Source organism: Muscardinus avellanarius (assembly GCF_963383645.1).
Source record: "Muscardinus avellanarius genome assembly, chromosome: 2".
NCBI lineage: Eukaryota > Metazoa > Chordata > Mammalia > Rodentia > Gliridae > Muscardinus > Muscardinus avellanarius.
In genome coordinates this window covers 163,860,185-163,886,986 of record NC_137787.1, presented here as the reverse complement: position 1 = coordinate 163,886,986, position 26,802 = coordinate 163,860,185, and the positions used below count along the sequence as shown (strand labels likewise).

Sequence of the window (26,802 nt, the reverse complement as noted above, 5' to 3'; positions counted from 1 at the left end):
TGCAAATATTTTCTCCAGTCTTTGGTTTAAGTTTATATTTACTTAGGGATGTCTTTTGTAGAAAAGAAAATGTTAATTTTAATGAAGTCCTGCTTAACAATTCTTTTTTTTTTTTTTTTGTGGTACTGGGGTTCATGGAACCTTCTACCTCCAGGCTACACTCCCAGACCTATTTTTATATTTTTCATTTAGAAACAGGGTCTCTTAAACCAGCGAGGCTGGCTTCAAACCTATGTGATCCTCCTGTCTCTGCCTCCCAAGTGGTGCCTCGCTAGTAGTGCGTGGACTACTAGCGTGTGCCACCATGTCCAGCCTTAACAATTCTTTAATCATTCACGCCTTTTCTCTTTACAACCAAAAAGGCATTTATGAATCCAATCACCTAAATTCTTTACAGTGTTAAATTTTAGTAAATTTTTATTTCATATTTATATATATGAATGACTTTGAGTTAACTTTTAAGATAGGCATAAAACTTATATCTAGATTTATTCATCTTTTCTTCCTTCTTTCTTCTTCCTTTTCCTTCCCTTTTTCTTCTTACATGTAGTCAGTTTCAAAATCATTTTTATTTTTTATTTATTTTTTTAATCAATATAAAGTCATTTATTTTAAGTTAGCAATAAAACAATAAAGTTTACATTTAAAAAATACAAACAAAAACCCTTCACATACTGTATTCCACACATTAGGCCACAGGCCTCCATCTTGGGACAGCAAACATCTATGATTACAGTTTGACTCGCCTTGTTAATAGGGCCAGTACCCTGTTTGACATCATAGCCACAGGGAGAAGCAGCCCTGTGGCTCTGCTGGAGTGCTGGTGATGACCAGGAGTGAGAAGCCTTTGCAGAGGGAACCAATGGGGAGTGCCTGGTGAGGACACTCACTATATCTTAGACGGCATTGTGGTCAAAGTTGAAACACAGCTTATACTCAAAATCAAGGAGGCAGGCAAAGACCAGCAGGGATCTAAGGCGCTCACCACTGGGTTAGCAGTCACTCCATGAAGATTTCCTGGCTGTTGCTTCCTCTGTTGTAAGAACTAGGGTTGATTTAAGAACTTTTCAAGCTCATTAGCCCAACAGCAGAAATAGCTGTAGTTTCTAGTCCTCCCAACAAACTCAACTGCAGAGACAGGGCATTCCATAGGTCTTGTGAGTGATAATCAGATTTCTGTGGGATGTTCTCAGGAAAAGTCAGGTGTAGGCAGCAATGAGCAAAGCAATATATTACACCTTCCATCTGCTATACAGAAAAACAATGGCAGTCAACTCAGTCCAAAGGCACTCATCCAGAAAACAAGTTTCTTGATGACATGAGGAAATTATATTTTTACATGACTTATTTGCAAATAAGCAAATGCGCCTTACTTAATTTTTAGTCTAACTCAAAGTTTTGCTTTGGTTTTGAAGTCCTAGTATCTTCCACTTTTATTTTCCTACTTCCTGAGAGGTAGACATGTGTATGTACGTATACATTACATAAAGAGTTATAAAAATATACCTGAAATCACGAGTAGACTGAATATTCACAGCCTCATGAAATAATTCCAGATCCTGAGAATCTAGCAACTTGTCCCTGGCCCAATTTTGAATCCTGTTTATTTTGGGCAACAAGGTGATGGCTTCACAAAGAATCTGAACAGCAAGCATCCAGTTTCCAACACCCATACATGGAAACATACATCCCATACCCTCAGCTTTTGCAAAAAGGTAACCTCGGATGACTCATCCAAGCCCCTCTTTGAATAAACATGTGAGAATATAACATTGAGAAAAGCCAAATTGGCCCCCAAGCCAAACCTACTAAGATCTTAATGTAAGGGTGAATTTCACACAAGTCAAATTTGCAGACCAAAATCTCATCTGCCAGATGCTGATGTTTTCAGGACATCGGAACAGCAAATGGGACTGGCATCCTGCCAATAGAAAACTCTGAGCTACTGCTGTAAAAAAAAAAAAAAAATTCAGCTGTTTTGTTAAAGACACTTCTATGCCCCCTTAAAAAAATATAGTTACAGTTTCTGGGAGAAGAGTACTCCATGAGGCAGAAAGTCCATACCTTGGAATGGTCTCACATGGGCTTTCCAAGGTGCAAGGTACAGTTTCACATACACCACAGGGAAAGAGAAGCTGGGTTGGTTCTTAGAGTCCAGGAGGGAAGATACATCAGGTGCTGGGGCAGGAGGTGGTTTTGCAAACTCAAGGCTGTGTCAGGTAGGCTGCGTTCTTCCAGGGCTAGATTGCTTGCTGAGTCAGGTCCAAGGGTGGTTACAAGGAAACAAAGGAACAGGTATCCCTTGCTCTCAGGAAGGCCTTTCAAACTCCACTGCTATCTGAAGAAAAGGTTGGCCATGCAAGGCTGGAATGAAATCAGGTTCTAAGAGAGGTGGGAAGAGGAGCTGGTCAGTGTACAGGCCAATGGTGAGGAGCAACAGGAGGAATCAGCCACAAACCCAGAAGGTGGAGAAGAAAGATCGGAAACAAATTTCAGTTCAGCAGCCCCTTAGGCCACTTACAGCCCAATGGAAATTCCAATAATGAAGGCTAAAATGCCCAGCAGTACAACTACTACCACAATGATAGTTATTAATTTCTTCCGGGCCTGGACCTGATATGTCTCAGCTTTTTTAGTTTCATCCCTGCCTTCTTCACGTGGTCCACTGTGTGCATGACATTCAGCTCTATGTTATCTAACATCTCACCCTGATTCTCCATCTGCATGGCAATGTCCATAAACATGTCCTGACGCTCTTTGATCCTGCTCTCCCGTCTCACAATGTTCTTGTGCTGACCCCCGATCTCCCTGAAGGCTTGCTTGGAAATCTGGGAGTTGATGATCCCCGAAGTGAAGATGGCAGGGTTGCCACTCTCCAACATCTCCTCCAGCTCCTCATCTGTGGCCTTTTGGGCAGTAATTTTGAGTTACTGCTGGATTCTCCCTTTGCTGTATTCACGAAGTCCACCTGAGCCTCGTTGTACTTGGTCATCACCTCCACAAACTTCCAAGACAGGACAGAGTACTGGAATTTCTGGACCTGAAGGTCTGCTGATGAGCGAACCTCATCTTCAGTATGCTTCTCCTGGCCCTTCAGTTTGTTCTGGACAATGTTGGTTCTTTTCTTGATCTCTGCTGTGAGCTGCTCAAGGTCATCCTTAGTTTTTGGCTCAGGAATCGGTGCAGAGAGAATGATACTAAAGACCTTCTTAGCTTTCTCCAGATGCTCTGAGATCTTGTCCCTGTTAACCTGAGTCTCCTCAATCTCAGAAAAGAATTCATCCATGAACGCTGTGTTGTCGATAGCGATCTCTACCTTGTCCACATCATCATCCTGTGTCAGCTGCTTGGCCTTCAGCTGCTCCAGCTGGTCCTTCATCCTGGCACCCAGGTGCCCGGGGGCAGGTAGCCCGACCCAGGTGAGCTGGTCCCCTTGGAGCAGCTGGAAGTGGCGGCAGGGTCGGGCCAAGGTGACCGAGCTGCGGGCTCTGGCCAAGGCGGGTGGTGGCCGCTCAAAATCATTTTCAAAAGGACTCTTTTTTTTCCCCTTCATTGTGTTGCTTTTGCTCCACTGCCAAAGATCAGTTGACTATGTTATTGTGGGTCTCTTTCTGATCACTGTATTCTGTGAATACACATCTATTTGTGTATTCTTTCACAAATCCCATACCACTTTGTTTACTTTATCTTTAGAATAAGTCTAAAAAGAATGCCTATGCTCTTGTTGGATGAAACAATGTCTAGACATCCGTTGTACAGAGCTGATTTGTGATGTGGTTCTCAACTGTGTTCTCACTAATATTCTGCCTGCTGTGTTTGTACATTTATGTCCTGAGGTATTGCAGTCTTCAAAAGTAACAAGGGATTCATTCATTTACTTTTCTTTAGTTCTATTAGATTTCATGTGTCATGTAATTTGACAACTGTTCTTAGGGGAAAGAAGATAACTGGGGATTGAATGCAGGGGCAGTCTATTTCTGAGGTATACCTCCAGTACTTTTTTTTTTCTTTTTAATTATGACATAGGATCTCACTAAGTTTCTGAGGTTCTTGCTAAGTTGCTGAGACTGTCCTATAACATGAGATCTTTCTATTTCATCCTCCCAAGTATCAGAACTAAAGATGTGTGCCACCATACCTGACATTCTGCTTTTAGGCGTGTACACAATAAAGTATCTTATATTACTGAAAATTTACCTCATTATCCTTGTGTAATACTCTTCTTTATCCTTATGAAATGAAATTTCCTACTTTGAGGTTTTCTCTGTTTAAAATTAACTTAGCTACTCCTACTTTCTTTTGGTTAATTTAAAAATTTAGACTATTTTTATATACTTGTTTATTTCTACATTTAGATTAATATCTACCAAATTTGTTAGTGTTTTCTATTTATTTATTTCTTACATTTTTTGTTTGTCTCTCACTTCTTCTGTGTTTTTTGCTTCCAACTGGGAACTTGATATAACTCCATTTTTTCTCCTTTTTTAGCATGTCAATTACATTTATAATAAAATAATTTGCAGTAAAATTAATTAATCCAAACTCACATTCAAATAACACTGTATTGTTTCATGAATAGAATGCCTTATACTAATTGAATAATATTAATTTCTCTTTCCCACTTATTGTATCATTTCTATGATTTATTATACTCCTCTATATTTATACATATGCATATATGGTACATAAGCTTATATAAACACATGTGGCATTATTTATAATCTATATGTGTTTGATTAATTAAGAAGATAAATTAGTTTTTATTCTACCTTCACTTATTCTTTCTTTGGTAGTCTTTCTTACTTCTACAGGATTAAGTATCTGAGATGTTTTATTCACTCTATATAACTTCTTTGAACACTTCTAGAAATGCTATTCTTCTGGAAAAAAATTATAATTATTTTTTACTTTTATTTTTTGTATGGTGTTGGGGATGAAATCAGGGGCATTCTACCTCTACACCCCCAGTCCTATTTTTTTATTCTTTATTTGAAACAGGGTTTCCCTGAGTTGCAAAGAGCCTAGCTGAGGCTGTCCACGAACCACAATGTTGTTGTCTCAGCCTCCCAAATACTATGATTACAGGCATGTACCACCACGCCCGGCTAATTATTTTTTATTTAAGAAAATATTTCTCCTCACTATTTGAGATTAGTCAGTCACAAAAAGTAATAAATCTCATACATTTCCTAATATGCAAAAGGTAGGGAGAAATGGATAACAGGAGGAACTCTAGATGAATAAGGAGAAGGAGGAACTCTAGATGAATAAGGAGATTCTACAGATAAGCAAATAATGCATCCTAACTGAGGTGATGGGAAGTGGGAAGAGGAAAATTCTCTAAAGCACATGATGTACTTAAACATTTCAAAGTCAATCACTAACCCAAGCATGGGAAGGAGGAAGGGAATGTGGTGGTAATTGGGTGATGTGTGCATGTATGTATGTCTCCACCATCTTTTATCCCATTAAGATATATGACTACAATGCATCAATAAGAAAGTTATAATTGCCTAGAAAATAAAGTTGATATTATAGAAACAAAAATAGCAGAGATTAATTTACAGACCCAACAGAGAAGGAAGAACCATATTTAAGTAATTAAAGAAAATATTATTTAAATATTGGTCCCTGCCGGGAGTTGTGGTGCACACTTCTAATCCCTGAGCTTGGGAGGCTGAGCCAGGAGGATCACACAGGTTCAAAGCTAGCCTCAGCTACTTAGTGAGGCTCTCAGCAACTTAGTGAGACCCTGTTTCCAATAACAATATAAAATAGGTTTGGGGGTATAGCACTGAGGTAGAAAGCTTCTGGGTTCCACCCACAGTACCACCAAAAATTAAAAATATAAAAAATAATAAATAATAAAAAATAAAAAATAAATATTAGTCCCTGTGATATTATTTATAAATTTAATGGAAAACAAGTTATTCTTTTAAATAGCAGAAAAGTCATTTTAATTTTATTAAAATTACCTTGGTAGCAAATTATATACTTATTCTAAAAGGTATGCAGAAGCACAAAAGACAAAGAATAGCTGACATAATATTAAGAACAAGGAAAACAATTCTGAAGGACTTCTACTAGCAGAAATAATCCTTATTGAGAAGCAACAATAGGTAGAAGAATATGCCATTCTGCAAAAACCAAAAAAAATAGTAATGAGAGCCAGGCATGGTGGCGCACGCTTGTAATCCCCGCGCTTGGGAGGCAGAGACAGGAGGATCGCGCAGGTTCGAAGCCAGCTGCGCGCACTGGCTTAAGAGACCCTGTTTCCAAATAAATATGTAAAAATAGGTCTGGGAGTGTAGCCCAGAGGTAGCAGGGCTTCCAGGAACCCCAGTACCACACACACACAAAAAAAAATAGTAATGAGAGACTTCTGGGAAGATGGCAACCAAGAAAAGCAGCATTTATGAGTCCTGTTAACACTCGATCTCTATTGCCACAAAATCAGCACTTTTCATAGCCAGAAAACACTATCAGCAGAGAAATAAATGTAAACACAAGGGAAAGAGATGAAGAAGACTAGAAGAACAACCAGAGACCAGAAAAGAAACCAGCCTGCACTGCAGAGATGCACCGGCACCATCATGCTTCACAGCACCAGGCTCCAGAGAGGAAAGGTAAACAAGGAGCTGAAGTGAGCAACTGCAGATCATTCAAGAGTAATTCAGCAGTTCATTCAGGGCAAAGAACATTTAAAACTTCCAGTGGCCAAGCTCATCATGCCTTCCAGGGACTCAGAAAAGAGCTCAAAACCAGCAAACAAATATGCCAGCCTCATAGCCGAGGGCATGACAGCAGCACCATATTGTCAGCAGCAGCGGCGAGGTCACCACTTTATTTGCCTGTGACAGCTCCAGATGAGCGTGCACAATAACTGTAAGTGAAATTGCGGCCCTTACAGGAGAAATCCCAGCACTGCACCCCCAGAGACTTGTGCAGCTTTGATAATCTCCCTGGGTCTGAGATTTTGCAGTCCAACCCTGTGAAGGAGTAGTAGTGGCAAAGATACCACACCCTAATCACAGCTCCCCATGGGAAAACGCCTAGCTTGACACCTCCACGGTCTCACACTGACTCAATTAATTCTCTGGGTCTGAGACTATGATAAAACCCAGTAAAGGAGTAGTGGCAGCTGAGATTACCACAAATTCGAGATCCAGAGAACCCTAAGTAAAATCGTGGTGACTCGGAGAAGAACCCAGAGAAGGCACAAACTTCTGAAATCATGGGAAAGAGGAACAAAAATAGAGAAATGAACACCCACAAAGTCATAATATCAGAACCTGATAACACAGAAATTCAGAGATCTCCAGAAGATCAAATCAGGAATATAACTGTATAAACAATACAGGACTTTCGAAGAGAATTTAGAGAGTCTAAAAGAAATAAAGATGCAATCATTGAAGTAAAGGCATCAATTCAAACTATAAACAATCGATTAGACCATGTGGAGAATATAATCTTGCTCCTAGAAGATGATCACTCCAAAAACGAATGCATAATTTATAACTTAGAAAATAAAATCAGACAGCAGGAATCTGACATTGAAGAAATATGGGCCCATTTTAAGAGAGCTAACCTAAGAATAATCCAAATAAAGGAGAGAAAAGAAGGAGAAACCAAAGGGATCAATAACCCCTCAAAGAAATAGTGTCAGCGAATTTTCCAAACATAGAGCAAGAGGTTAATACACAGGTCCAGGAAACTTATAGAACTCCCTTTAGACAGGATCAGAGAAAAGGTTCCCCACACCACATAATTGTCACAATGACCAATGTAGAAACCAAACAGAGAATCTTAAAGGCAACAAAAACAAAGGGCCAAGTGACATTCAGAGGTAAACCGATTAGAATTACTCTAGACTTCCCAAACAAAGTCACGAAAGCCAGAAGGGCTTGGAGTAACATATTCCAAACTCTGAAAGAAAACAACTTCCAGACAAAAATTTCCTACCCAGCACAACTATCAAATTAGATGGGGAAATAAGAAGCTTCCGTGACAAACAGAAACTGAATGAATTTATATCTTCAAAACTAGCACTAGAGAAAATATTCAAAGAGATTAACTACAAAGAATAAATAGATAATACACACCAGAACCAGAGAAATAAGATTTTCCATTCAGCAGATAACTAAACAAAGAAGAATAAACAGTATTTCAAACAGAAATAAAATCTTAACATGTTAGGAATTAAAAGTTATCTCTCAATAATCACACTGAATGTAAATGGCCTCAATTCCCCAATAAAAAGACATAAAGTGGTAAAATAGATTAAAAACCAGAATCCATCCATCTTCTGCTTACAAGAAACACACTTTACAAGAAATAAAAATAACAAAATCAAGGTAAAGAGCTGGAGCAAGGTAATTCATGTTAAGTAACCATCCTAAAAAATGTGAAGTAGTATTTCACTATAGTTTTTATTTGTATTTCCTTAATGATTAGTTATATTATGGTAATGATGTGTGATATTCCTGTGTTTATTGGTTATATAAAAATCTTTGGAGATTCATTATCTATTTTAGTCTTTTACCTATTTCTAAATTGTGTTGTTTGCTTTTATTGTTGCTAATTTTTAGGATTTCTATTTGAAATATTAATATACCTTCAGATATAGCATTTGGTAATATTTTATTCCATTCTATCAGTACCTTTTAATTCTGTTTACATTGTCTTTGGATGTACAATATTTTTCTATTTTTTATGAAGTTTGTTTATTCTTTTTTTGCCTGTGCCTTTGGAATGATATCCAAGAAATCACTGCCAATTTCAATTGTGAAGTTTTATGACCCTGGTTTTCTTCCAAAAATTTATAGTCTTAAGATTTACATTTAGGTCTTTTATCTATTTTGAGTTAATATTTGTATATGGTGTTAGGTAAGGACCTAATTTTATTCTTTTTCATGTAGTTATTATTTTTAAACAATATATAGTGAAAAGATTATTATTTCTTTAACCAAATGTTCTTGAAAACCTTGTCAAAAATAACTTGACCATATATGGAAGAAAAAAACCACAAACGTATCAAAGTTAATCAGGAAACCAAGCATGGAAAGGAAGGAGGGGGAGGGAAGGGTTTGATATTAGGTAGGGGCTGATTGGGTGATGTGTGCGTGTATATCTCCACAAGTTTTTCTTTATCCCATTAAGATGTATGACTACAATGCACCAATAAAAATTTATTTAACAACAACAAATAATAATAATAATAAAAGAATAGTAATGAAGGTCAATGGGACTAGTAGCATAGATATCTCCCTATTATAATAAACATACCATAGCAAAATACTGGCAAAAAAATCCTCTTGAAGAATTTATGCTTTGTCATTAAGTAAATATATAGGAAGATGAAATTTAGCCTGCTTCAAAAAGATTTAGTTTGAGACAAATTATTGAGCTAACATAGAGAATTAGATTCTCAAGTTAATTTAATACAAATTAGAGATTTTACTCATATCAAGGGCAACTTTCCAGCTCTTTTTCTTCTTATATCTGGTGTATGTTCTCCAGTTCTGAGTAATTGGGGTATCAACCAGTGGTCTGAAAACTATCATACATTAAGGAGCACTGATTTTATAAAATATCTTTATTTTACAGAATATATGACATATGTCTAAGTCATAGACCATAAATACATATACTCTTTATTAATTTACTAAAACCAATTCTTAATTAGGAATGCCTAAATTTATTCTTAAGAAAGCAATGCTCCTGCTGTCAAATACCATTAATTAATTATTTTTTCATTTCTATATTTAAATAAAAAATAAATTACTTTATTAAATGAAGAATAGGCTAAGTTTCCTGGTTTTCTTTTATTTCCTGTGGGAAACTCTTTTTATAATTGTGAGTAAAATGAATTATAGTCAGCTGCTTTAACACCTTTGTCCTCCAATATAAGCTCAATGTAAGATATAACAAGTCTAATAGGGGAGATTACTTACACAATATTTGTAAAAAGGAAGTCCTTTAATACCAAGAATTACCAATCACATTAACAATACAAACCTATAATTCATTATATTAGACTTTGCGAATATTGAAAACTTTGCTACAAAATTCTCTTAGAGTGAACAGGAAAAGCACATTCTGAGCAAAGATATGAGTAATACACTTATCCTGCAACATATTATCTACCTATCTATATCATCAACTTTATAACTTATATGGAGTTTTTAATAATCAGTAAGAAGAAAGATTAACAAATACTAGGCTAAAAATGTTAAACTAAGCTTCCAATATTAATTATTATACTTAGTTTCAAAATACTAAAATAATGCTTTGAAAACAACAGTGTCTACTGTCATTATTAAGATAAATTGTACTTGGTAGAAGAAAAATTTTTTCATAAAAAGTAAACAAAGAAGAAAGAGAAAGAGAGCGGATGGAACAACAAATGGCAAGAACAGAGACAAAGAAAGTAAAAAAAGAAAGGATTGTGAAGAAAGGATGAAATGAAGGAAGGAAGGAAGGAAGGAAACAAGGAAGGAATGAAGGAAATAAGGGAGAAGGAAAGGAAGTGATAACAAAATAGTGTTATAAGACTTCCCAGCTCCCATTTCTTCACTGAAACATTGATTCAAACAACTATCCACATATGAAAATACCTTTCACTTGGATAAAGGAGAGTGAAACATCACAAATTGCCATATGTCAAAGCACCAGTTTCTCTGCATGTCATCAGGCCATTTCCCATGGCCCCAGAGTCCAGTATGGCCTCTATGGCCCCAAACTTTAGGACCTCCTCAGCACTGAGCTGTCCCTGTACAGAATCAAAGTAAAAACCCACGTAGTGGACTTTCGGGAATATTGGTGGCCAATAGAAGCATCACATACCAGTTCTGCTGTCACCTGATCTCCATTGCTTTAAAATCTAAATTCTACAAAAGCCAGAACCTTAACTTTAAAAATAACATAAGAAAATACAAAGCCCCAGAACAAAAAAGCCAGAAGATCTTTCAGGGAGCAGAAAAAAACCCACCTGCCTGGTGGCCATGGGCACCACAGTGGCACAATCTTGCTTCACTACACCCAAGCCAGAGATGAACAAAAAAACTCCAACAACCTGAAGTAAGCATCTGCAGATCATCAGAATTGTAATCCATCAGTTCTTCCTGTGCAAACACCAACTATGACTTTCAGCAGTAACAAGCGAGCTCACCACATCCTCCAGAGATCCAGACCAATGTTCAACAACACCTTAAAGGAAGCCACTGTCCCTACAAAAGAATGCCCAGCATGTGCCCCAGAGGAGGAGGAGGATGACAATGAGGACGAGGACGAGGAGGAGAAAAGAAAATCCATGTAGTTACACCCAAATATTAGCACTGTACTTACAGAAAATAGCACTACTGTTACCTCTCTATAAAAGATGATTTGATTTCCTCCTCAATCCAATCTATTACATTCTCTCCTTCATCAAAATTAACCACTGTTTTGGAGTTTATTTTTATAGTTTATTAATATAGTTTTCAAATATATCTATATTTCCAAAGCATATTTTGATTTTAATATTGATCACTTTATAAAATGGAATTGTGCTTTGCTTGGGGAAAAAAACTCTTTGTGATCCTAGTAAAAATTTGCTAATCAACTTGAAAAAAAGCTATCAGAAAGATTGATATCAAAGAGGTTCTTTAAGATATTCTCAGGGACCTGACTTCTCTTTCCATTTTATTTTTCTTAGTACTGAGGATTGAACCTAGGCATGTTGTATCTCTGAGCTAGACCCTGAGACATATTTTTCTTTTGAAACAGTGTTTTGCTAGGTTACTGAGGGTGTCACTAAATTTGTGTTTTTGGCCTCTCATTTATAATATGCCTGTCTGACCCTCCCAAGTATTGGGATTACAGGCATGTACCGCCATGCTTGGACCAAGACCTATGATCTGATTTAAGCTTGGAAACTATCTATTATCTTTTTTTTACATAGCATTATTTATTTATTTATTTATTTGTGGCAATTATTTATTATTTTTTGTAATCATACATCACTTTGGAATACAAGACTTGAGAGGATATACAAGCACATATCATCCAATAAGCCCTCATCCAATCCCCATTCCGTTCCCTCCCTATCCCTTGATTTCATGCTTAATTGGTAATTATCTTTGATATAATTGTTTACGCACCTCATAAGTTTTAAAGAGATTCCATCTTCCTCCATCCCCTCCCCTCTGATTGGTCACCTTAATTCCTTCTCAATAGGGCCCTTTCTACTGCTTGACCTCCTCCTGTTACCCCTTTCCTCCTAGTTCTTGCTAATTAGGGGAAGCACCTGGATTTTATTTTCTGTGCTATTTCTCTGTGCATGCTGCATTTCAAGTTCCGATCCCACTCTTGACAGTCCCAGTAGTGGCCTGGCCATCTGGAGGACTCTGATCCCAACCTCACTGGCTCCAGCACCGGCCTTGCCTCATGGGAGGCCCCGATCCTGGCCTTGCTAGCCCCCGCACCGAGCTAACCTCTAGGATGACTCCTCTCCGACCTCAGAGGCCCCAGCACCGGCCTAGCCTCACAACAGGCTCCGATCCCTCCCTTGCTGACCCTAGCACTAACCTAACCCCTCTGCAGGCTCCTATCCTGGTCTTGCAAGTCCCAGTTCCATCCTTGCCTCACTAGCCCCAGCACCGGCCTTACTCCTTGGCAGAGTCCGATCCCGGCCTCGTAGGTCTCAGCACCAGTCTTGCCTCATGTCAGGCTTTGATCCCGACCTTGCTGGCCCAGGCTGGTGCCGAGATCCAGGCCTCAGAGGCCTCAGTAGTGGCCTTGCCTCATGGCATGTTCCTATCTCGGCCTCATTGGCCCCAGCATTGACCTCAGCCCTCGGCAATCTCCTATCCAGGCCTAGGAGGCCTCAGCACTGGCCTTGCCTCACAGCAGGTTCTGATCCCAGCCTCGATGGCCCCGGCACTGGCCTAACCTCTCAGCAGGCTCTGATACCAGCCTTGGAGGCCTTAGCATCGACCTTGCCTTGTGGAAGGCTCCAATCCTGGCCTTGCTGGCTCCAGCACTGTCCTAACGCATCAGCTGGCACCAATCCTGACCTCGAAGGCCCCAACACCGGCCTTGCTTCATGGCTGGCTCCGATCCCAGTCTCGCTGACCCCGGCAACAGACTAACCCCTTGGTAGGCTCCAATTCCGGCCTCGTAGGCCCCAGCACTGGCCTTGTCTCACGGCAGGTTCTGATCCCAGTCTTGCTGGCCGCGGCACCAGCCCAAACCCTCAGCAGGCTCCAATCCCAGCCTCGAAGGCCCTAGTACTAGCCTTGCCTCACGGGAAGCTCCGATTCTGGCCTCGCTGACCCCACAACCGACCTAACCCTTCGGCAGGCTCTGATCCCGGCTTCGGAAGCTTCAGTAGCAGCCTTGCCTGACAGGAGGCTTTGATCCCAGCCTCACTTTCCCCAGCACTGGCCTCACCCCTCGGCAGGCTCCAATCTGAGCACCCTTTTCACCCAGCAGGTTGTCCCACGTTCACAAGGGTACGTGGTGGTAATATTCTGCCTCTGAGGTAATTTCTTCCAAAGTTCCAGGTGTATTACATCAGATCTCTGCCTCCCCTGAGTACTTGCCACTGCCAATGCGACTGCGTTCACCATTTCAAATCTTTCCCAAGCTCTTTTCCCATACCGCATAATGTCCAGTATTCCTAAGCATGCGCGACAGTAGCATTCAACCTTTGGGGTAATTTCTTCAGAGGATCAGGGTGGGTTGGATCAGATGTCTGCCTCTCCCAAATCCAAATCTCCACTGCCATCTCGGCCACTGCTGCTGCCACCGCCTTCCTCCTAGGTCTCCGCTAGACTCTCTCCTTATAGGTGATGTCCAGGATTGTTAACAATGTAGAGAAACAGCAGTCCTCCTTTGCGGGGAATTTTTCCAAAAGTTCCAGTTCAGATGGGTATGTTTTGTCTGCATCTCCAATATTCTACCTGCTGCCAGGGCCAACTTAACCCCTCTAGAATATTTTTCTTTTTTCATTTCCCTTTTTTTTTTTTAATAAGAGAAGAGAGCATGTGTGGTTTGGGGAGGATGTGGGATCAGGCACTTGGTTACGATGAAAACTTTTTTTTTCTTTATGGGTGGGAGGGGTTCTCCTAAGGTGCCCCACCCGCACCTGCCCACTCTCCCGTGGTCAGGGCCATGCAGCCAGGACCTCTGGGGCCTTACAGGTGGGGGAAGGTCACCTAAGGGAGCCCCACATGCACCTGCCCACCCTCTGGGTTCATGGCCATGAGGCCTGGACCTCCCCATGCCTTCCTGGTGGGGGGGTGACACATCTATTATCTTTTACTGTCATGAATCTAATCACGATTAGTCTTGTAAATCAAGAACCTTGAGGTAATTAAATCAAATAGGACCTTCTTTAGCTATTCATCTACTTAAGGGAATATATGTTAGTGATGATAATAAAATATAAAACATAGCGGGGCGTGGTGGTGCACGTTTGTAATCCTCGTGCTTGGAAGGCAGAGACAGGAGGATTGGACAGGTTCGAAGCCAGCCTTGCTGGCTTAAGAGACCCGGATTCCAACTTAAAAAATATATTTAAAATAGGTCTGGGAGTGTAATCCGGAGGTAGAAGGGTTTCCACGAACCCCAGTACCACACACACACACACACACACACACACATTTCTGACCATATTATATATACTCTAAAAATACTGAATAAAATTTAAACCAAATTCAATATGTTTATTTCCCAAAAGTATAATGTTTATTTCCAAGGTTATAGGTGAACACGAATATTGCTCACAGTGCACTTGTCTCTTGAAACCTTTTTATAAGACTTTTTTAAACTAGAAGTTTCCTATAATGGAGAATATAGGTTATGTTAAATTCTACTCTGCATTGCATTTCAGACCTGACAGAAAACACTTAGAATGAGTAAGGACTTTGGCAAATCAGAAACACTAAACAAATTTATATTCAGTTACATTGACTTTATACTTATATATATGCAAATTACAGGTAATAATATTTTAACTATCAATTTCCAAAATTTTATTAAAAATTGAAGCACTGTCTTATAGTATAAAACATTAGGTCATAGGATTAAAGCTAGCACTAGTTATATTATTTAGACCACTAGAATAGTTTCTTCACTTGTAAAATAGCTGTTTTGAACAGGAAATGTCATATATAGCATGTAAGAAGGCAAATAAAAAAACATTTTTTTAATATAAGTAGCCACAAAATTAATAATGAATCAACCTTAGCCCTAGAAGGAATGAATGGTATGTAATAGAAGAAAGTAATACAATGCTTGGTCATTTTTAGCCATCTTACACTTCTTAAAGCTAATTTAGTTTGGCATTGAAGGAAATTAGTGTCAAACACTAAGTCTGACTTTAAAAGCTTACATCCAATTTGACATCTAGATAGAATGTTACTTTTAGCTGAAGGGTATACCTTGTTTTATCTTTTGCATTTTGAATATACATTTGTAATTAGTCACATTCAAAAGATATCTGATATTTTGATGATATTTAAAAGTGCAAAATGGAGTTTTGCACTTGAATGGAGTTTTGCAACTTTTCTAAGTAGAATTGCATAAATTCCCCTGCCTTTATTTTCTCAGCATATGTTTTTATGTGCTCCTTTTTACTGGTCAAAGATTTAAATGTAAAATGCAGTGACTCAACTAATCTAACTCCTTTTTCAAATATACTATACATCCATTAATATTTGCTAAGTGCTTATATTTTTTCAATAAACCCATTACTGAAATATTTTAATTCAGGTCTCACAAGTATTTATGTAAGGCCTTAGATTTATGTTAGATCCTGCTATCTCAATTATTGATTCCAAATTTTCCTCAAACTTGTTCTGATTTCCATGAAAATTTAACAAATTGAGTTCTTTATAATATAGCTTGTCATCTAAACTGTTTAACATTTTAGTATAAACCTAATACCTAGGAGAATGAAGACAAATTAAAAATTTAAAGTAAATTATTCTTAAAACCTTACCATCAAATCTGATACACTTTCATTAGATGGAAAGTTAATAGACTTGGTACTTCCATCAGATTAATACCAAATCAGCATCACATGTTTTTATTTCACGGCTTACTATAACTTTAGAAAATTATTTTTGGTTCACTGTTAAATATCTTCTCTGCTACTATTAGTTCCTCAAGAAGAATGCTAATTTTATTAATATTTTTATTGTAGAATATAGGCAGAATATTCAGATATAGTCATATTTTAGCAAATATTTGCAGAAGAAATTAATGAATGCATAGCTACTTGCAAGAATGAATGAATGAATAAATCAGAATCCCCTTGTATTTAGAAGTCAACATGCAGATGTTGGTGCAAGGATAATAGACAACATGCAGGTTTTAACATGATAATTTTGACCTCAAGTGTTTTGTTTTGAACTTCAAGTTGTAAAAGCAATAAAATTTATATGTGTAATGTTGAGGTCACTCAATGAAACATAGCTTGCCTGTGTGATATATTTAGGTTATGGAATCCAGTTGCTTTAATCAATATTATATTTAATATCACTAATCTTCTCCCTCTTTATTTTGTCTAGAAAAACATCCAGGGTTCCAAAAAAAGACAAGGATAGGATGAACTGAAATCCTATAGGTTACTGGCTACTTTTCTCAGGCTCTCAATTTGGACTTGAACTGTTTAATAGATAACTGTTGATCATGGTTCTGTATTTCAGAGAGGTTTAATATGGGCTCAAAACTGGTACCATAGTTACTACATCAATGAATAAAGAGAAATAGGATTTTAACAGTATTGAAGCTTTCTTCCAGAATTGGAGGGGAGGGACGCAAAAAAATCAATGAAAGTTCAGCTAACAGGGGATTAGCCGAAAGTGCAGGCAGCCTGTGCTGGAAACTTTCTTACTCAAGGAATCATTTTGCTCAGAATAAGAAGAAAAAAGCAGTGAGAACCAAGACTGCCTCACAGTCTGTTACATTAACAACAGACGAGTTTGGGGATTTCAAAAGGAAATGCCAGTAATTCATGAAAGAATGAGATCAGTTTAAAGATTTATTTCTTAGAAAAGTCAATTTTAAAAAAAGGCAAAATGTTTAAATTTGGAAAACTGCATTCATTTCTAAAATTGTAGAAAGCGAATAGGCTAATGTTTTAAAAGTCCATTTTACACTTGGAGGATGTAAGAAAGAAAATAGGGAAGAAAATGGAATCTAATCAGAATTCAAGTCAAACGGTATTACTGCATGGAAGGAAAGTTGGCCTTTTTTTTTTTTATCACAATAGAAGAGGCCAAACTATACATGATGAGAAAAAATAAAAACCTGAGGCCTAGAGAGATTTGAGAAAGAACAAATAGTAGATGAAAGAAGATAAAAAAATCAACAAAAACAATTTTTCTTTGACAACCTCTTTGAGAACATTTTCCAGTTTCAGGAACTGAAAGAATAGAAGACCAATTCTTGGGATTTAAGGGAAAAGCTGGTGGAATCTCCCTCCTCACGTGGAGACTTCTCTGTCATCTCAGCACTGAAGGGCCAGAAGAACAGGAAAAAATACACAAACATGAAAATGTTGCCAAGAAGAAAAAAGGGCCCGACAACTTCTCAAGAATAAACACGTTTCAAATGGGCACGGTTACATGATGCACACCTACAATCTGAGACAGGAGAATCACAGGTTTGAAGCCAGCATCAAATGTGTAGTGAGGTTCTCTGCAATTTAGGAAGACCATGTTTCAAAATAAAGAATAAAAATAGGGCTGAGGTGTAGCTTGGAGATAGAATGCCCCTGGGTTTAATTCCCAATACTGGAGAGAGAGAGAGAGAGAGAGAGAGAGAGAGAGAGAGAGAGAGAGAGAGAGAGAGAGAGAGAGAGAGTTGGAGTTGTAGCTCTGAGGTAGAATACCCCTGGATTCAATCCCCAGTACATTAAAAAGAAAAAGAAAAAAGGAACAAAAAATATGTTAAATATGTTTCAGAAATCACAGTCTGAAGGGGAACTCCTATTTTCCTCAGTGGGAAGACTTACTCCCAATGACTCATTTGATAGAAGAGTGCTACCACTAGATATTTGTTCTTATCTTTTGAATTATAAATACACAAGGAAACAACTTATTTGTGATCATGAATCTAAAACTTATTTTTGTCTGTGTTTGTTACTGTACTCATTTGAAGCAACTACATTTTCTTAAAATCTTGAGAAGACAAACTCTTCTCAGTAAGTCATATAGATCTGAGAACCACATGGAAGCATTTATATTTTTAAATTTGCTATTATTGATGATACTTTCTGATGCTGAGAATTGAATCCAGAACTTTATGTGTATGCTTTATCACTGGGCTACATACCCAGCCCGTTTTTGGAGCTTTTAAAACGTGCTAGACTATTGATCACCAGACATATGAAATCAAAGTGTCTGAGAATACAGTGGATTTGTCTAAGCATAAAGTATATGCATGTGAGCATAGCTACCATTATAATTTTTATGTGAGCACCTGACTTTAGTAAAACTTAAAATTAGATATTTATTGATTCATAATATTTTAATTTGGTATAAAATAATATTTTACAAGGTTGTTTATGTGTAGATAATTTTAAGATGTAATATTGTGTTCATTTGTTTCTGGAGAATTGATTTATTTTAAAAATGTTTCATTAAGTAATACTGGTTCTAAAATAGCCTCATGTGTCAATTGACTAGCTGGGATGTAAGAAAAGTGGGGAAACAATCTTGAAGGTTGGCAAACAAACTTTTTTTTAACACTAAATGAAAATTATTCTAATTACTGAGAATGACTCAAATGACTACAGCTGGAGGAAAAAAAAAACTCTTCTTAGGGAAATGCATGTGCCATTCTATGACTCAGTTGAATAATATAAATGCAGAAATTGATTTTGAAATCTCAGCACTTGGGACACTGAGACAGGAGGATCACAAAAGGTTCGAAGATGGCCTCAGCTACTGAGGCTCTCAGCAACTTAGTGAGACCCTGTTTCCAAATAAAGTATAAAAATAGGTCACGGAGTATAGCCCAGAGTTAGAAAAGCTCCTGGGTTATATCCCCAGTACCACCAAAAAATAAATAAATAAATAAATAAATAAATAAATAAATAAATAAGGAAAGAAATGTGTTAGAAAGAGAAAAGATATTCTTTTTAAAAGACTTTAATTCCTTCATAGAATGAGAGATTGACTTATGAATACATTTAAAAATTCAAGTTTTTAACACTGGTCAATTGCTTATAAAACAATATAGGAAAATCTTTCCTAAATTGGTTCCATATGTAAGAGGTTATATCTTAACACAAATTTTATATTCTCTCAAATAGCCATGATTACTTTTTATTAGTATGTTTACCATGAATTAGTTGTCCTATTCCCTTGACTGGTTATGCTAGTTTCAGCACGTAATTTATATTTGTGGTTTAAGTAATCTGCAAAAAGATTATGTATAAGTGTGTGAAAAACATTTATTTTGTTTTGTATGCACAGAGATATTCTCTTATGGTAAATCATTAAAAAGAAATTGATGTCAAGATGGCTTTAAAAACAGCTTTAAAAGATTCAGGGGTAAAGTGAGAATAAAATAAATTATATAGCAGGGTTTTTTGTCCATAATGATTTCTCAGTTATCCTTAACATCTATCTCCTTTTTATAAAGCAGGAAAACGAAAACAGGTGTATTCTTCAAGATGTATGAAAGAAATACTTTTAATTAGATAATTACCATTGTCAAATAGATTTTTTTCTTTCTCTTTCATTTAAGCTAAAATACATAAATTGCATGCATATCATCTTGATTTCTGAACTAATTAATTTGTTCAGTTACTTCACCAACATCCATCAATTCAGAGAAAGTAGATTCAATTTTCTCTTTTTGCTACCCTGAATTTTTAAATCTCTAAGGGTATCAGATCAACCACACCAGACAATATAGCCGAGTATGAGTCAATGTCAGAAATGACACATGAAATGTATTTTGAGTGTTATCCTCAAGATCATTAATTTATTCTGGTAAACCAGTTATTTTCTGGAGAAAATGTTAAAAGGGTATTTAAAGAATCTTTTGATCAGTTTGATGTACTGATTTTCTCACTGGTACCAAAATGACAGCCAGAAACCATGGCAAGAGGAGAAAAATCACCTCATTACTAAGTATGACAAATTCTCTGATCGTTTACTCAGTGCTACCATTCGAAAACAGGTTGTAAGGCCTTTAGGGTAGAGGATAAGATACCTTGATACAGCATCTTACTTTTTTTCTTAAGAAAAATGTAAGGCTAGGAGCACAATTTCCATGACACTGATAATATATAATTTATAACAAAATTTAAAGTTCATCTCCTTTTTCATCTTCCACTTTAAAGAGTGAATAGGTAAAACAGAACGTTCCCATATTAGAAATTTGGGGTCATCAAAATTTCCATTAGCTGTGTGTGGTACACACCTGTAATCTTAGTACGTGGTAGGCAGAAACAGAAATATCGCTAGTTTTAGGCTAATCTAAGCAAATTAGAGAAGCCTTTAGCAACTTAGCAAGACCCTATTTAAAAATAAACAAAAATAAAATAGGGTCGGGGGTAAAGGTCAGAGGTAAAACATCCCTCTGCTCAATCTCTAGTACCATTTTTTGATTTTATTTTTATGTGGATCATATTGAGAAATGGCATACATTCAAACTGTGCTTGGCGTGCCCTCTCCCACCCCTCACTTCTCCTTTCCCCCTAGCAACAATGAGTGGCCAGGTTAATCATGCTACATTCATACTTTTATACATATTCAAATGTAGCTCCTCCATTAATCAACCTCATGTTTCAACCCTAGTAAAAGTTCTGAAACTCAGTAGGGACTATGCTGTGATGCTATCAAGGCTTAACGTTAACCCTGCTCTTTTCTAGTAAAATCTAGGGTTAAATATTTATCATATTTTGAAAAAGTCATCAGTAGAAATTTCAATCAAAAATATCTATAGCCCTTTAGTTATAAAACCTAGCATAATGTTGTGTTTATTGAGAAATAAACCATTTCTTACCAATATTTTTAAAATTTTTGATCAACATTTGATATTTTAACTATCTTGCTTTAGCTAAAAAATTTAGGCCACAAAGAAATATGACTTGAATATTTAAAACATAAACTTCACATTAGCATCTCCAAATCCTTTCCAGAGTATACATATCATATTATTTATGACTCCCACAGCATATATCTATCAACTGGTCAAGTGGGAAGTGCATAGTTATTGAGATTCCTAAGAAATCTAGTCAGGAATCTGACCTTACTTTCTTATATCATATATAAATTTAGAAAACCTGGTGAAGGAAAGAATTTCAGTTGTATTTATAGATGTGAACTTAGATCCCGTTGTGGAAGATTTCATATTTTCTCCAGTGATCATAGACATAGCACAGAGAGATCTTTAATCAGCTGTCTGGTTTGCTAGTATTATTCTAACTTCAAAATAACTGAATTATGTTCTAGAGAACTGACCTTCGAAGAATAACATAACCTTTACAAATTGCTTTATTTTTATCTAGGTCACATAAGATGTACAAAAAAGGTAAAACTAAAACCATATTTTCTTTTTCAACACCATTCTAAGTATTTTGTACACTGCAGTCAATTTAAATTATCCAAGGAATCTCTCACATTTGACTATGATGTAGTCACTTGGACTGCATGTTAGACTTGTCATTTGCTCATCTTCTGATTCTCTAGGGCACTTTATTAAGAAGCCATTGAGTCCTCGTTGCTATGGCAATGCCCCTACCATTATAAAAGGCAAATTGGCTGCCAGGTGTTTTGACCAATAAAATATTTCCCATTTATCTGGGAAAAATAATTTTCTTCCAAAAATCTGGAGCAGATTTACTAAGCTGTCCAGTCTCTGACTTTTAGTAATTTTTTTCTAATTTTATAATAGGCACATGGTAGTAATGCATCTTAATGGGGTAGAGGAATACATGCACACATCACTTATTTAGCCCTTCCCTATTTCCCACCCCATTTCTTCCCCCTTGCCTCCTTCTCATGTTTGGCTTAATGCATGACTTGGATATATTTATGAATATATTTCATGTACATTGGAGAATTCCCTTTTCCCTCTGTCCTCCCCCTCAGGTCACCTTATTTACTCATCTATGGTTTCTCCTTCATTGTCTAGAGTTCTTCCTATGACCTTTTTCTCCTTCACTGAGAATATACTTTTATTTATTTAAGAATACTTCTAGAATGGTGGCCATGTCCTTGAAATTCTGGCAGAAGCCTGAAAGATCTAAGATAAAGGTAATTCATAATTCGTATTGCCTGCAATTCCAAGTGTCTCTTTCTCCCATAGTTGATTTTGATGATTGTACCAAATTTACATGCTCAGTTTTTTCTTTTGCTGAGAAGAGATTCTTATTAAGAGAGTTCTAAGTCCCTCACACATGTAGGCACTAGTGAATTCACTGTAAGATTTGTATAGGTGCATTTGGTTATTTCTGATTTACAAGATATATACATTTAATTTTCTGGCCTCTGGAATCTGCAAAGTTATGTGACTGCTAACATTTTATGTCAATTTATACTCCATATTATATCATTTTACTAAAAATACAAAGATCTTCTTTAAGCTAAATATTTATACAGTATATTTGTTTTTGAATGTATGGACTTATAAAAGAAACTTTCACCGAAATTAGTCTTTACTGAAATCTGTAGAAAATAGCTATGCAAGAGATTCAAAGGAATTTGTCATCCTTTGAATAGTATGCTTTATTTACATTGGTTTTCATAGTGGTTATGAGTACATCTAAAGAGAGCTCACTGCACATTTATGGAGTTGTTTGTTATAAAGCTCAAAATTTTATAAGCTCTTATATATAGAAAGTAAATCACCAGGTTTACAAAGCTGCAAATCCCTGATGTACTAAGTGTACTCATTTTATATTTGGGACAAATGTTGATGTCATTGGGAGCTACAGAACAGTAACTAGTATAGAAGCCTCAAAATATGTCTCTGTTGCCATAATATTAGGATGGGACAGTTGTTTCCATCAATGCTCTGATAATTTGAATTACATACAGATCACTAAGTCTTAAGTATTTAAAATCCTCTTCCATTTAATGAACTGTTTCATTTTTCACTTTTTCATTTTGTTTCAGTACACTCCGTATTTCCATTACCTGAAATACTGAGAAGTAGTTATCTTTTGGGGATTCAGAAATGATTGAATAATGTTTGAAGGGCAAGAAATCTGGCCAAGGATATTATTGCATGTTTAAAATAATGTCTTATCAAATTTTACACAGGTAATGGAGAGGTGTCATGATTCTTGAACTCCCAATTCTCCTTAAAGAAGAGCAAATTAGGAGTTCCTTACAAGACCTTTAGAAAACAGGTTACATAAAATTAGCATTAATATTAGAGTGACTAAGAAGATTCACATGATGTTATAAAATGTTGTCTACTGCAAAAATAGTACAGATTTTCAGACATATTTAAGATTCTTATTCATGGTTAATATATTTATATGGATAGTTAGTCTAATTAATGTGCAAAATAGAATAATTAAATAAGGTACAACTTTTATGGACTCAGGGAAATGTCTATATGCTCCACATACCCCAAATCATGAAGATAAGAGAAAAAAGATATAGTAGATATAAATAAATGAATACATGAATAAGTAAATAGGAAAAAAGAAATAATGCAAATTGTCTTCAACACCAAGATAAATCATGTTTATTTCTAATATTTCTTTAACAGAGAAAGCTTCATAATTTTTACTCTATAACTCAGGTTAATAATTACATCTTTCATGATTCTAAATAAGTGGAGGCACTGTTGAAAATGTATGATGAAAATTTTACTTTATCTTTGATGATTCTGAGAATTGAACTCAGGGACATCTACCTTTGAGCTATACCTTCAGACCCTTTTTGTCATTTTTAAATTTTGAAATGTGGTCTCATTTTGTTACTATATGCTGGCCTCAAATTTGAAATACTTCCGAGTCTCACAAGTACTGACATTACAGATGTGTGCCAGCTGCCTACCTTGATCAGATATTTTAAATTCATAGTGTGGACTGATTATGATATATAAGATCTTGGGTGAGGAAGACTATCATGATTCTGCTTCCAGATGAGAAGTCTGTTACCAAAGAAGAAAAGGGGGACATTAAATAGCTGCAAACCCAAGACATGTTTGCTTTCTTCATATGTGTCTGATCATTCCTGATACTGTAGTTTTTTGTGTGATATCAATATTTTTAATGTTGAGTTATCTTCTTTATATTATAATTATTATTTACTTTCTATAGAAAACTGAGGTATATATACATTTGGAATGATAGACCAGTGAGAGATTGATTAGAAAAACAAGTTTGTCATTATATTTTGTACAGAATATTGTACACTTGTATTTGAATACAATTTATAAGTCATTATGGTTATAAAATGAATGAATTAAATTGCTTTCTATTAAACCTCTTCTTTTCATGGCACTGTGTCCTTTGGGTTTGGCTTTGTTAGCATCACTGGTAGGCAAGTTATATCATAAGTAAATGTTGAAATATATTATTTCAACATTTTGCATAAACAAAAGAGATTTCAATCAATTTTTAAAATAACACTAAAGTAGCACTTAATTATAAAAAGTGAAACACTGGGAAAGCTATCAAGACACATCATCCTAAAAACTTTCTGGAAGCCAAGGACATTATTTTAAAAGGTCAGTAACCCTACTCGATCCAGTAGATGGCACTCTTGTACTGTACATTGTGTGCAAATGGCTTCATATTTAATTCTTTCTCTCACACACACACATACACACACACACAATTAGGTAAATGTATGCACACAAGAATAAACACATATCCTTTATACAATAAGTACTTGTTCACATGCAAGTACTATAAGAATTTTTATAGTCATCAATTTAATACATTGTCTATGTGGAGTTAATGATTGATTTTAGTAATTAATTTGAACAATTTCTTAAATATACCCAATAAAAGTTAGTGCATGAATGCACTATTAAATAATTATATTAAGTTTTATGAATTACACAATATATTATTAAGGCAAAATAATTTTATTATGCAAAATTCATGTTTAAAATAAAAGAAAATGCTATTCATATGCAACAATTATTCTTGTGGTTTTGTCTGAATTATTGCAGTGGTGTACAAACCTGTGAGGAAAGATAGAAAGGCAGTAGTAATGCTTTGAATTCTTCAATTTATTCAATGTGAATTTTAAAGAAATAAAATGCAGCTTTAGATCAAAGAAGAGGCAATGTGGATGTATCAATTATATCACACTTTAATAACCTGCTAAATGATTCTTAGTTAAATAAACCTTAGAGATGATGTCTTTAGCAAATGTTCAACATAACAAGAAAAAGACTATGGCTGAGGGGAAAAACTGATAAACATAAAATAGATACACACAAATAATATAGTTTCAAAAATAAAGATGATAAAAAAAGCAATACCAATAGAATTACAAATAAAGTTTAAAGTATAAATGCTATATTAGAATTCATTCTATGGATCTGAAAGCATCTTATTTGTATCAAAAGAAGATCTATTTTTCCTAGGTGACACAGCTTATTTTATTTATTCATGACCCAATTCCAGTGTCATTTTCTTTTTATATACAAGGAGGCAACATGATATAGTCTAAAGAGCATAGAGCTTTAACTTGATACCTCCTCAGTCAGACGCATTCTTGTTCTTCCCATGTACTGGTAAGGTGACCTTGAACAAGTTACTTAACCTGTCTGGAAACCTGCAGCCTCTGGGGGAAATAAGGGCAATGTTACTTAGCTGAGAGCTGTTGTGACAGATTTGTTCTATTTTCAAGTTTTGTTCTTGAGGTAGGATTTATAATACTAGGTAGAAAATTCAGAAAACATTTTATATTCTTACTTTTATGATTATTTTTTAAATCTTAAGTACCTCGTGTTTTATTTTTTCCAATGAATATATGTAAAAACATGCATTCATTGTAAAATTCTATTTTTTGAAACATCAACTTGAACAAAAGTAGGGACAGTTTTTGTTTCTTCCTGTGTAAGTGGTTATAATTGTCTTATTTATTCTTACTAAGATACTAAAGAAAACTGACATAATTTACATTTTGACACCTATAGAAAGTATTTCTATCTGAGATGATAATATTTTATGGCCTGATTACATTCAAGAAACTTTATACTTACACTTGTATGAGTTTAAAATGATTTAAATGTAAGCACAAATATTGTTGTGTCCATATATGAAAGTATTTTTATTAGTCTTACTGATGTGTATAAAGAGAGGGGCGGGATAGAAACAAACCAACTGATGTGTTCATGTATGTATGTTTTTATCACTTTGAACATCATTGTGATGTATAAATGCAGTGCACCAATAAATATAAAATAAAAAAGTCCACTCTTAGAAAGTCCTTCCCTTCTATATAACTAACAGAGAAGTCACACACACACACACACACACACACACACACACACACACACACACCACTGCTAGTATGCACATAGATTCCATCAGAATTCAAATTCCAAGTAAGGAGAAAAATGGTTCTCCTTTATCAACAGTAGTATAGGCTATAATATCAAATATCAAAAAGCATTAAAGATATAGAACTATAAAACTACACTAATGTTGTTAGTCTTTTTTGAGAAAAAAAATCAAATAACTGAGTCACTCATGGAGTTGTTATTGCTTTTTATTTTAGTCTTTCCTCATCTTGATAACTTTCTCTCCTCTGACATCACAATAATAAATTATTTAATCAATTCCCATTTTCTTCTTCATTAAAATATCTGTTGTATTAT

General features: G+C 35.9%; 1 pseudogene across 1 annotated transcript; it reads right to left on the bottom strand.

Annotated features, from left to right (window-relative positions):
• Positions 1–2,517: 2,517 nt before the first annotated feature.
• LOC308258437 (syntaxin-3-like) lies at positions 2,518–3,379 on the bottom strand (annotated as a pseudogene). The gene has a single exon. The product of its transcript is annotated as a syntaxin-3-like (transcript).
• Between the last annotated feature and the right edge of the window lie 23,423 nt (positions 3,380–26,802).